Source organism: Euphorbia lathyris, chromosome 7 (genome assembly GCF_963576675.1).
Source record: "Euphorbia lathyris chromosome 7, ddEupLath1.1, whole genome shotgun sequence".
In the NCBI taxonomy this organism is placed as follows: domain Eukaryota; kingdom Viridiplantae; phylum Streptophyta; class Magnoliopsida; order Malpighiales; family Euphorbiaceae; genus Euphorbia; species Euphorbia lathyris.
The window spans coordinates 2724930-2739006 of NC_088916.1; positions in this window are offsets into that span (position 1 = coordinate 2724930).

A 14077-nucleotide genomic window follows, 5' to 3' on the forward strand; every position below is an offset into this window, starting at 1 on the left:
ACTCAATAAAAAATAATAATATACTATAAATAATACTTAAATTAAATCTAAAATTTTATAAAATACATCTGATGTCGTCATAGGTTCCAGCTGCCCGCGTATGGTATCTAGTCGGGCGGTCGTCTTGCCTGGTACCTGATAGGGGTCAAAAACCTCTATCTTTGGGTACAGTTTTAGGACGGTTTTTAGTGTTATTTCATGAATAAGCGAGCAATTCTCGCATTTATATGCTTTTGTGTGAGTTAGTTAGGAATCGGAAATGTTTTATTAACTTTTCGTTGTTTAGGCTTGTTTTCTGATCATTTTAGGCAAATAAGGCCAAAATGGCATGTATGTTATAATTCCGTTATCTTTTATAGCTAATTGATCCGCCAAAAGTCGCACCAAACGGAGCGTTTGCTCAAAATGAGCGATTGGCGGGTCAATTTAGCCTTGAGACTAATGCTATTTGGAGTTTTCGTGCATGCGCATGGATAAGTTCGGGCGAAAATTACATCATGGGACATCGAGCAATCGTGCGGAAGCGTGGAGGGCAAAACCGCTCGTCGGACTGGCCTTTTTAGGCCAGCTCGCCGAGCAGGCCTCCAGGGGCCTGCACAGGCGAGCTGGGGGCCTGCTCGCCGCGAGCTGGCCTGCAAGGGCTAGCTCGCCGAGCAGCGCGCCCTGCTCGGCGAGCTGACCTGCGGGAATTGGTCAAAATTAGCAGTTTTGACCCCACGAATCCACGACCAGTCCCACGACTTCCCACCTGCATAAGGACACGAAATAGGTCAAAAAGAGGGCCCGAGCTACAACTATAAATAGAACTTTTCCATTGTAAATTAGACATCTTTCATTATTGTAATTTACTTTAGCCTTTCCCCCTTGAGAAATCCTCTCCACCTCTTCCATCTTCTCCAACCTCCATTGAAGAAGCTCCGAAGCTCCGCATCTCCACCGAGGATTATTCAAGGTTCGTCCTTAAGACCTAGGAAGCCGGCTGCAGAGTAGACAGGTTCCCTGAAAGGGATTTTCGTATCTCCTTTTATCTTTCCTTGTTTGTACTCTTTGATACAGTCTATGAATCCTAGGCTAATTGTATCCTGTGACATTGTTCTTCGCCTTTAATAATATTTTAGCTCTTGTTTTGTTCTATGATTATTTGTCTAATCTTTGTCTTACGTTTTATTCAATTGGTTTAACTCATTCAAAAGCCCCAAAATCTAGTAGGCACATATTGTGAGTTGAATCTGACCTAGTCAGAGCCTAGGAGATTGACGACCTCTTAGTTGATTAAGCCCAAATTGCTGAGCCTTAGACCTAGTTTCGGCCTTACAAGGGAATCACGCACTAGGAACTTCAGGAGGGTAAGTAGGGTTAATCGCCTTGAATACAAGTGACTTAGATTAGGATTTTAATCAATAAACCTAATAATCTATCTTCATTATTATTGTTCATACCATGTTCCTTCGGGTAATTGCATTAGTGAAAGATCACCTAGGAGTAGTATAACGTAATTAGGAGTAGTTTAACTTAATTAGGCGTAGAATAACTTAGTTAGAATTAGTATAACTTAGCTAGGAGTAGCATAATTCAACCTAGGAGTAGATTAACTTAAACAAACAAACTCAAAACCCACAAAGCCTAGATAACACCTGAGACCAAGTAGCTCGATACTTGTGGTAAATAAGTTCTGTGGATTCGATACCTGGACTTTCCAGATTTTATTACTTGATAACGACGGGGTACACTTATCCCTTAGTGAGCCTTGCGGTACCGAACGCCGTGAGGCGCATCAAGTTTTTGGCGCCGTTGCCGGGGATTTATTTCTTCTGCAATATCGAACCAAAGGTCAATTTGTTAGTTTAGGCATTCCTTTGTGAATATCATCTATACTTGTTTATCTATACTTGTTTATAATCGTTTATACTTGTTTATATATAATCCTTTATACTTTTCTTTTTGTGAATATTTGTTTTTATTTTTTATTCTTATTTCTAATGATTCTTCTTTTTTGAGAAAATGGCTAGAAACAATGGAAATAAGGAGTTCGTTACGCATTTGCTTAACTTCCTATCTACTCACGAAGATCAAACTGACGATTTGTATGCCTCAATCAAAAATTTATGCATACAAAAAGGGATCCTAGTTGATTCAACCGCGGACGAATCAATTAAAGAACCCAATTTGGTAGGTCAGGTTGATCAGGTAATATCTTTTCCCATTAACAATGAAGAACTGATCCCTAATTATGAGAAACCAAAAGTTTTAATATTAATTAAAGAATCAGTTGAAATTGAGCCTCTAGAGAAGAATCCAAAAATAGAAGAGTTCGAATTTGCTCCATGTCCAGAAATTTTCATTCTCTTTGATCTACCTAGAGAATCAAAAAGGGAGCAAACTAAACTTTTTCATAATTTATTTAAATTTGATCCTTTGTTTTCATTAAAATTCTTTGAAACTGATAATCCGTTTTGCAGGTACGGATTATTTATTCAGGAATTTGAATTCCTAACGCGAATGTCAGCATACACCTAGGCGGGAATTCTATGTCGAGCTCACCGACTATAACATAACGTTTCTTGGGAGGCAACCCAAGTTTTAATAAAACTTTTCAGGTTTATTTTATTTAGATTATACATTGATCTTTTAGTTTAGTTGTTTAGTTTTCTTTTACATTTTTTTTAAGTGTTCGGGTTTAAAATAAAAAAATAATCGTAATTTCGCCCCAGGAAGCCCAGCTCACCGAGCTGGGCACCCCCTCTCGGGCGAGCTGGGCACTGTTGCCCAACAGCCCGCTGGGCAGTGCCGCGCAGCTCGCTGGGCACCCCAGCTCAGGCGAACTGGGCACTCGTCGAGCTGCTCGGCCGAGATAAGCAACATTTCGGGATTTTTTCCGAACGGAGCTAAATAAATAAATTAAAAAAAAAATGGCACCGCAAATCATCAAGTTTTTGGCGATTGCGATAAAATCAGTAAGTTGTCTTCTCCACCCTAACTTTTTTGCACATGCGCTTGATGGTTTTAGATGCAATGTTGGAACTTATTGCATGATTTAAGTGTGAGGAGGAGGGGTAGACAAACTTACAAAAATTTGTATAATTTTTTAATTTTTGTTGCGTCGTGTCTAGTTTAGTTTAGCGTTTTCAGGTTTTATTTATGTTTTTGCATGTTTAGGGCCTAAAACCGTGAACCTCCTTCGAATCTAAACTTCGTTATTTTTTCTTGAGGGCTAAGAACCGAATCTAAAATTGCATGACAACTAGTTTAGGTGTAGGACACAACCCTTGTATCTGTAAAAGCATGAGCTAAAGTTTGCATTTAGACCCTACTTTTGAAGAAATGCTAAAATCATTACTAATGTAGATAACTTAAGAATTGAAGGCATGTGATATTAAACTTGAGTTTGGAGAAAACTAGTAAGCACAAATTTGAAACCCAAGAACTATGAGTTGAATTTGAGCCCAAGAGCGAACATCAAAAAGCTCTTTTTCTTGACATTTTTGTGTGAATGCTTTGACTTGTGGAAAGATTACAGATTTTGCACCTAATACTGAGTTGAACCTACATGTAATGATTTGAGATGGTAAACGATGAATCAGCCTCATTAGAATTAACCCTTTTTCTTTACCTTATTTTATCTTTTTCATCTACTCTAGGAAGCCCCTTTGAGTCTATATTTTTGTAGTTTGTAGATTTTTCTTTCGTTCTAACCCAAATTTTTGCAAACCATCACTTGGTTTGTTGCTTAACCGGAGTTTTTGCAAAGCTCGCATTGAGTCTTTGTTTTCTTCTAGCGCTTTATCCTTGTTTATGGCACCATAGTAGCAAGCCAAAAGGCTAAGAAGTGAATGAGCATTACTATCCAAAAGAAAAAAGAAAAAAAAAGAAAAAGAAAAAAAACAGAAAAGAAAAAGAAAAGAGACGAACAAAAGAATGAGAACCATATCTCCCAAGTCTTAAAATTAGAACGTCTCAGAAAAATATGTAAATAAAAAGCTTAATCACTTCACAATTTGCTAAAGCCATTTTAAACTTTGTTTTCCTAGTGCTAGAACTCTTAACCCTTATTGTACCTTTAACCCTCTAACCACATTACAACCCCAATTCGAGGCTGTTTTTTGATATCATCGGAGTCATATAGCATAGTAGAGGAACTCAGATGAATGTGCAAAATCAACGTAATCCTAAGTAAGAACATAAGCCGAGAGTAAACACTTCAGCCACCAAAATTGTGTGAAATGAGTGAACTACCTATGGTGAGGTGTTTTACTTAGCTATCCCCTTAAGCTCGTTTAATTGAACATGTGTCCTTTTCTTAAAACATATGACCTATGATAATCGAAATGCGGCTTTTGGATATCGTGTCTCTACTTTGTATTTCCGAATGCATGTAATTACAGATGCTCGAAATTGTGTCAAGCATCTAGTCAAACCGGGAGGTTTTCTAGCTTACTTGTGATTGCGGGTTTAGTTTTTTAGTTTACTTGGGGACAAGTAAAGTTTTAAGTGCGAGGAGGTTTGATAGGGGTCAAAAAACCCTATCTTTGGGTACGGTTTTAGGACGGTTTTTAGTGTTATATCATGAATAAGCGAGCAATTCTCGCATTTATATGCTTTTGTGTGAGTTAGTTAGGAATCAGAAATGTTTTATTAACTTTTCGTTGTTTAGGCTCGTTTTCTGATCATTTTAGGCAAATAAGGCCAAAATGGCATATATGTTATAATTCCGTTATTTTTTATAGCTAATTGATCCGCCAAAAGTCACACCAAACAGAGCGTTTGCTCAAAATGAGCGATTGGCGGGTCAATTTAGCCTTGAGACTAATGCTATTTGGAGTTTTCGTGCATGCGCAGGGATAAGTTCGGGAGAAAATTACATCATGGGACATCGAGCAATCGTGCGGAAGCGTGCAGGGCAAAACCGCTCGTCGGACTGGCGTTTTTAGGCCAGCTCGCCGAGCAGGCCTCCAGGGGCCTGCTCGGACGAGCTGGGGGCCTGCTCGCCGCGAGCTGGCCTGCAAGGGCTAGCTCGCCGAGCAGCGCGCCCTGCTCGCCGAGCTGACCTGTGGGAATTGGTGAAAATTAGCAGTTTTGACCCCACGAATCCACAACCGGTCCCACGACTTCCCACCTGCATAAGGACACAAAATAGGTCAAAAAGAGGACCCGAGCTACAACTATAAATAGAACTTTTCCATTGTAAATTAGACATCTTTCATTATTGTAATTTACTTTAGCCTTTCCCCCTTGAGAAATCCTCTCCACCTCTTCCATCTTCTCCAACCTCCATTGAAGAAGCTCCGAAGCTCCGCATCTCCACCGAGGATTATTCAAGGTCCGTCCTTAAGACCTAGGAAGCCGGCTGCAGAGTAGACAGGTTCCCTGAAAGGGATTTTCGTATCTCCTTTTATCTTTCCTTGTTTGTACTCTTTGATACAACCTATGAATCCTAGGCTAATTGTATCATGTGACATTGTTCTTCGCCTTTAATAATATTTTAGCTCTTGTTTTGTTCTATGATTATTTGTCTAATCTTTGTCTTACGCTTTATTCAATTGGTTTAACTCATTCAAAAGCCCCAAAATCTAGTAGGCACATATTGTGAGCTGAATCTGACCTAGTCAGAGCCTAGGAGATTGACGACCTCTTAGTTGATTAAGCCCAAATTGCTGAGCCTTAGACCTAGTTTCGGCCTTACAAGGGAATCACGCACTAGGAACTTCAGGAGGGTAAGTAGGGTTAATCGCATTGAATACAAGTGACTTAGATTAGGGTTTTAATCAATAGACCTAATAATTTATCTTCATTATTATTGTTCATACCATGTTCCTTCAGGTAATTGCATTAGTGAAAGATCACCTAGGAGTAGTATAACGTAATTAGGAGTAGTTTAACTTAATTAGGCGTAGAATAACTTAGTTAGAATTAGTATAACTTAGCTAGGAGTAGCATAATTCAACCTAGGAGTAGATTAACTTAAACAAACAAACTCAAAACCCACAAAGCCTAGATAACACCTGAGACCAAGTAGCTCGATACTTGTGGTAAATAAGTCCTGTGGATTCGATACCTGGACTTTCCAGATTTTATTACTTGATAACGACGGGGTACACTTATCCCTTAGTGAGCCTTGCGGTACCGAACGCCGTGAGGTGCATCAGTACCCCGACCTCCTATCTCAGTGCACGGGCATGGTCAGTTGGGATCAAGTGAGCTCCTCTATGCGGCCGAAACACCGGAAAATACTCGTATATCTATGCCTGCAGTAGGGTCAAACATCCGCTTATACCTGAACAGTCTCCTCTGCTCGTTATCCCCAACTGCCGATACGACATGGCAAGTGTAGCAGACCCCCATGAAAGTCCAGCTGCCCCGCTGACACCACCGTAAACCTCAGCAAGATGGGCTGGCCTAATCCTATCTCCACTCTTGTCAACAAACAGAGTGGATCCAAGCATAAGCCACATCCACGCTGTGGCCCGAGTAGCGTTATCCCTACCCTGGATGATAATCCCGTGTACAGCCTGAACAAATACACCTCCACCACCCCATAAATGTCGGCCCGGCTACAAAAGCTGATCCCGATCCACCCCAAACATCATCATGCACATGGTATGAAGCCCATCAGTAGTGGGAGACTCGGACACCATCAGACCATCGACCGGGATCCGAAGAATCTGTCACACATCATGCAGCTGGATAGTCATCTCCCCGAATGGCATGTGGAAGGAGTTCGTATCGGGCTGCCACCGCTCCACGAACGCAGTCAACAACGGAGTGTCGAGGTTCTTAAATATGGCATGTGGAAGGTGAGACAAACTAGTCTTCTCGATCATCTCCTTTAGCTGTAAAATGACACATATACAATTTATACAATTACTGAATGTTTTTTATGTTTATAGTTAAAAATACAAATTACAATAAATGTTGACACACTATATTATTCTTACCTTGGGTGACGCACCAGAAAACCACTAACACAAATCTCAGCATGTTGATGATCTGTTGTAGCATGTCAAAAACGACCGAATCTCTCCTCCCAGAATCCGTGAGGCAACATGTCCTAGAAAACTAGGAATCACGGAACCATCAACGGGGCCACCATCCACCGGTCCACTAACGAGCCAGCTCTCGTCCTCACTAGCTTTGAGACGTTTGCTTGTCCCTGAAAGTTATAAAATTATACTAAAATACTAAAATTACACTAAAATTATACTAAAATTATAAAATTATACTAAAATACTAAAATTATACTAAAGTTATAAAATTATACAATTATACTAATGTTATACTAAATTATACTAAAATTATAAAATTATACTAAATTATACTAAAGTTATAAAATTATGCTAGAATTATACTAAAGTTATACTAAAATTATACTAAAGTTATACTAAAGTTATAAAATTATGCTAAAATTATACTAAAAGTATACTAAAATTATAAAATTATACTAAATTATACTAAAGTTATAAAATTATACTAAAATACTAAAATTATAAAATTATACTAAAAAATACCTGTACTCGCAAAGCGACCTCCTACGCGCTGGGTCGGCTGTCTCCCCGGGGTTGACTGCTATCGCTATCCTCAATCTCACGATCACGTGCAACTGCAGACTGTCGCACTGCCTGGGCTACCATATCCAGGTAGTCCTCCACAGTATCGCTATCAGGCTCTCTGTCATCAAAATCTGTGGCCCCCTCCGATCCATCAATATCGGGCTGCTCCACAATCGGTCCCCTCCTCAACTGGTCCGTCGCAGCCCCTCTCCGCCTACGACCGGATATATCAATACCACGCAATCTCGTATGGCGTGGTGTATCATCCTCGCCGTCCATATCTAGACGACGAGCAGATGACGGGATGGATTTTCCACCCCTAGTAGGCCACTCCGTCTACAAAAAAAATTACATCTAGTTAATAAAAAATGGTAACATATAAATTATAAATTACACTAAATTAATAAAATTATAAATAATGTAAATTATACTAAAGTTATAAAATTATGCTAAAATTATACTAAATTAATAAAATTATAAATAATTGTAATTATACTAAAATTATAAAATTATACTAAATTATACTAAAGTTATAAAATTATGCTAAAATTATACTAAAATTATACTAAAATTATACTAAAATTATAAAATTACACTAAATTAATAAAATTGTAAAAATTATGCTAAAATTATACTAAAATTATACAATTACACTAAATTAATAAAATTGTAAATAATGTAAATTTTTTTATAAAAAAAACACCTTGGGCGTAAGGGAATCACGCCCAGACCACTGGATAAGGGAATCACGCCCAGACCACTGGTCCGGCGTATGAACATCACGTCCGACCAGTGGTTCGGACGTAAGCGCATCACGCCCGACCTGTGGTTCGACGTTCGAGCATCACGCCCGACCAGTGGTGCGGGCATGTGGCTATCACGCCCGCACCACTGGTCGGGCGTGATTCCCTTACGCCGGAACCACAGGTCGGGCGTGATGTTCATACGCCCGACTACGATTCCGATGATTTTTTGAAATACCCCACAGATCACAAAACAGAGCGAAAATCAACGAAATAAAACCGTAAATCTTACCATTTTGTCTTTCTCTTTACGACCTCTTTCACGATCCATGATTTGGTTCACAAATGAGTCCGGATTTGATCGAAGAGTGTATAGGGTATTTGAGAGGTTTTGGTTTTTTTCAATTTTTGGGCAAAGGGTAGTTCGGTCAATTCCCGAGGCTAGAGGTAGGAATTTGTGGCTAGGTATAGTAAATCACCTTTTTAATTACTAACTAGTTTTTGGTCGGTGCGATGCACGGATTCATTTTTAACATATAAATATTAACAAAAATATATCTATTAATAATTACAATAAATGATATAAAGGTGTTATATAAATTAAATATTATTATTTATAGTACAGAGAATTAGAGAGATTTTAGGGATTAACTTAAATTCTGTAGGACTCTTAGATATAGTACGGATAAAATAATATTTTTATAGATAAATATAATAATTTAATTAAAATTAATATATTATATATTTTATCAGTAAAAAAGGAGGAAGTGACGCCTCAGCTCCATCGTTACTGTTTTATATTATATATATATATGGGGTTGTTTTCAATGGTGAGCACTAAATTATCTCCATATATGGTGAGTATTTAATAGCCATTGGATCAAGATCTAGTGGTCCATGATTTAAGTTGTGATTTAATATTAAAATTGGTTTTACCTGATGACATGTCAGTTGTAACTTGGAATATTGTGCTTTGAAAAACGTTTTCTCTTTCCTCGAGATATAACCAACTTCCAAGAAATAAATTTTTTTCCCGGATGTTTTTATTTTACATAAAAAGACGTCTTCTTCTAAGTAATTTTGTATCCGTCTAATCAATGTTATATGCATTAAATCTTAATAAATGATTGTTCATTGGGAACACGAAAAGCTTGACATTGAGAATGTACAGCATTTTTTATGATAACCAAATACAACATTAATGATGTTCTAATTAATAGTGTTGTCCCCCTATTTATTACCTTAGAATTGTAAGCTCAATTTATAAATTTCTAGGATTGTAAGTTCAATTTGTAAATCATTAGGATTCCAAGATCAATTTGTAAATCCTTAATTTTTTTTATTTCTTTAAACATTCATTTATTTATAAACAATCATTAAACTTACAATCTCTATAATTCATATATTCTAATGCCACACTAATGACAATAATAAATGTCTAATGCCATCCATTTAGATGTCGTATTAAATACTACTCCCTTCATGCAATTGATTTATATCCTCACACAAACGTCATGTAACGTAACGTAAATATCACTGAACAGACAACTTTACGAAACTCAAACATCACTGAAAATAAACATTACTGAACTGAAACATTATTGAACTGAAATATTACTGAACTGAAACATCACTGAACTAAAACATTACTGAACTGAAACATTACTGAACTAAAACATCACTGAACTGAAACATTACTGAACTGAAACATCACTAAACTGAAATATTACTGAACTCAAATATTACTGAACTGAAACATCACAAAACTGAAAACATCACTGAGCTGAAACATTACTGAACTAAAACATTACTGAACTGAAATGTTACTAAACTGAAACATTACTGAACTGAAACATCACTCAACTGAAACATTACTGAACTGAAATATCACTCAACTGAAACATTACTGAACTGAAATATTACTAAACTGAAACATTACTTAACTAAAACATCACTTAACTGAAATATTACTGAACTGAAACATTACTGAACTGAAACACCACAGAACTGAAATATTACTAAATTGAAACATTACTGAACTGAAATGTCACTAAAATGAAATATTACTAAATTGAATATCACCGAACGGAAACATCACTCAACTGAAATATTACTGAAATGAAACATTACTGAACTGAAACATTACTGAAATGAAACATTACTGAAATGAAACATCACTGAACTGAAATACTACTAAACTGAAACATTACTCATCTGAAACCTCACTAAACTGAAACATTATCGAATTGAAACATTACTAAACTGAAACATTACTGAACTGACATATTATTGAACTAAAACATCATTGAACTGAAATATTACTGAACTGAAACATCACTAAACTGAAACATCACTGAACTGAAATATTACTAAACTGGAACATTACTGAACTGAAACACCACTGAACTGAAATATTACTAAACTGAATATCACTGAACCAAAACATCACTGAACTAAAACATCACTAAACTTAAACATCACTTAACTTAAATATTATTAAACTGAAACCTTACTCAACTGAAACATTACTGAACCGAAACATCACTGAACTGAAATATCACTGAACTGAAACATCACTAAACTGAAACATTACTGAACTGAAATATTACTGAACTAAAATATTACTGAACTAAAACATCACTGAACTGAAATATTACTGAATTGAAACATCATTAAACTGAAACATCACTGAACTGAAATATCACTGAACTGAAATATTACTGAACTGAAGCATCACTTAATTGAAACATTACTGAATTAAAAGATTACTAAACTGAAACATTACTGAATTGAAACATCACTGAACTGAAACATTACTGAACTGAAATATTACTGAACTAAAACATCACTGAACTGAAATATTACTAAACTGAAATATCACTGAACTGAAACATCACTGAACTGAAATATTACTTAACTGAAACATCACAGAACCGAAACATTACTGAACTCAAAGATTACTAAACTGAAACATCACTAAACTGAAATATTACTGAATTGAAACATCACTAAACTAAAACATCTCAGAATCGAAACATCACTGAACCGAAACATCACTCAACTGAAACATTACTGAACTGAAACATTACTGAACTGAAATATCACTGAACTGAAATACTACTAAACTGAAACATTACTCAACTGAAACAATACCAAACTGAAACATTACTAAATTGAAACATTACTAAACTGGAACATCACTAAACTCAAACATCACTGACCTCAAACATTACAGAACTTAAACATTATCAAACTAATATATTACTAAACTGAAACATTAGTAAACTTAAACATTACTAACTTGAAATATTAATGAACCGAAACATTACTAAATTGGAACCTTATTTAACTGTAACATTACTGAACTGCAATATTACTGAACTGAAACATCACTGACTGAAACATTACTTAACTAAAACATCACTGAATGAAACATTACTGAACTGAGACATCACTGAACTGAAACATAACTCAACTGAAACATTACTGAACTGAAACATTACTGAATTGAGACATCACTAAACTGAAATATTACTGAACTCAAACATTATTGTACTGAAATATTACTAAACTAAATATCATTGAACCAAAACATCACTGAACCGAAACATCACTGAACAAAAATATCACTTAACTGAAACATCACTGAACTGAAATATTACTAAACTAAAACCTTACTCAACTGAAACATTACTGAATTGAAACATCACTGAACTGAAACATTACCGAATTGAAACATTACTAAACTGAAATATTACTGAACTAAAACATCACTGAACTGAAATATTACTGAACTGAAACATCACTAAACTGAAACATTAATTAACGGAAACATTATTGAACGGAAACATTTCTGAATTGAAACATTACTAAACTAAAACATTAGTGAACTGAAAAATTATTGAACTAAAACATCACTAAACTGAAATATTACTGAACTGAAGAACTGAAAAATTATTGAACTAAAACATCACTGAACTGAAATATCTATATATAATATAAAACAGTAACGATGGAGCTGAGGTGTCACTTCCTCCTTTTTTACTGATAAAAAATATAATATAATATATAATATATTAACTTTAGTTATATTATTATATTTATTTATAAAAAGAGTATTTTATCCGTATTATATCTAAGAGTTCTACAGAATTTAAATTAATCCCTAAAATCTCTCTAATTCTTTACATGTCTATATCTAAAAGTTCTACAGAATTTAAATTAATCCCTAAAATCTCTCTAATTCTCTGCATATCTATCTATATATAATATAAAACAGTAACGATAGAGCTGATGTGTCACTTCCTCCTTTTTTACTGATAAAAAATATAATATATTAACTTTGGTTATATTATTATATTTATTTATAAAAAAAAGTATTTTATCCGTATTATATCTAAGAGTTCTACAGAATTTAAATTAATCCCTAAAATCTCTCTAATTCTCTACATATCTATATATAATATAAAACAGTAACGATGGAGCTGGGGTGTCACTTCCTCCTTTTTTACTGATAAAAAATATAATAAAAAATATAATATATTAACTTTAGTTATATTATTATATTTATTTATAAAAAAAGATTATTTTATCTGTACTATATCTAAGAGTTCTACAGAATTTAAATTAATCCCTAAAATCTCTCTAATTCTCTGCATATCTATACATAATATAAAACAGTAACGATGGAGCTGATGTGTCACTTCCTCCTTTTTTACTGATAAAAAATATAATATAAAATATAATATATTAACTTTAGTTATATTATTATATTTATTTATAAAAAGAGTATTTTATCCGTATTGTATCTAAGAGTTCTACAGAATTTAAATTAATCCCTAAAATCTCTCTAATTCTCTACATATCTATATCTAAAAGTTCTACATAATTTAAATTAATCCCTAAAATCTCTCTAATTCTCTACATATCTATATATAATATAAAACAGTAACGATGGAGCTGAGTTGTCACTTCCTCCTTTTTTACTGATAAAAAATATAATATAAAATATAATATATTAACTTTAGTTATATTATTATATTTATTTATAAAAAAGATTATTTTATCCGTAATATATCTAAGACTTCTACAGAATTTAAATTAATCCATAAAATCTCTCTAATTCTCTGCATATCTATATCTAAAAGTTCTACAGAATTTAAATTAATCCTTAAAATCTCTGTAATTCTCTACATATCTATATATAATATAAAACAGTAACGATGGAGCTGAGCTGTCACTTCCTCCTTTTTTACTGATAAAAAATATAATATAAAATATAATATATTAACTTTAGTTATATTATTATATTTATTTATAAAAAGAGTATTTTATCCGTATTATATCTAAGAGTTCTATAGAATTTAAATTAATCCATAAAATCTCTCTAATTCTCTACATATCTATATCTAAAAGTTCTACAGAATTTAAATTAATCCCTAAAATCTCTCTAATTCTCTGCATATCTATCTATATATAATATAAAACAGTAACGATTGAGCTGATGTGTCACTTCCTCCTTTTTTACTGATAAAAAATATAATAAAAAATATAATATATTAACTTTAGTTATATTATTATATTTATTTATAAAAAGAGTATTTTATCCGTATTATATCTAAGAGTTCTACAGAACTTAAATTAATCCCTAAAATCTCTCTAATTCTCTACATATCTATATCTAAAAGTTCTACATAATTTAAATTAATCCCTAAAATCTCTCTAATTCTCTACATATCTATATATAATATAAAACAGTAACGATGGAGCTGAGGTGTCACTTCCTCCTTT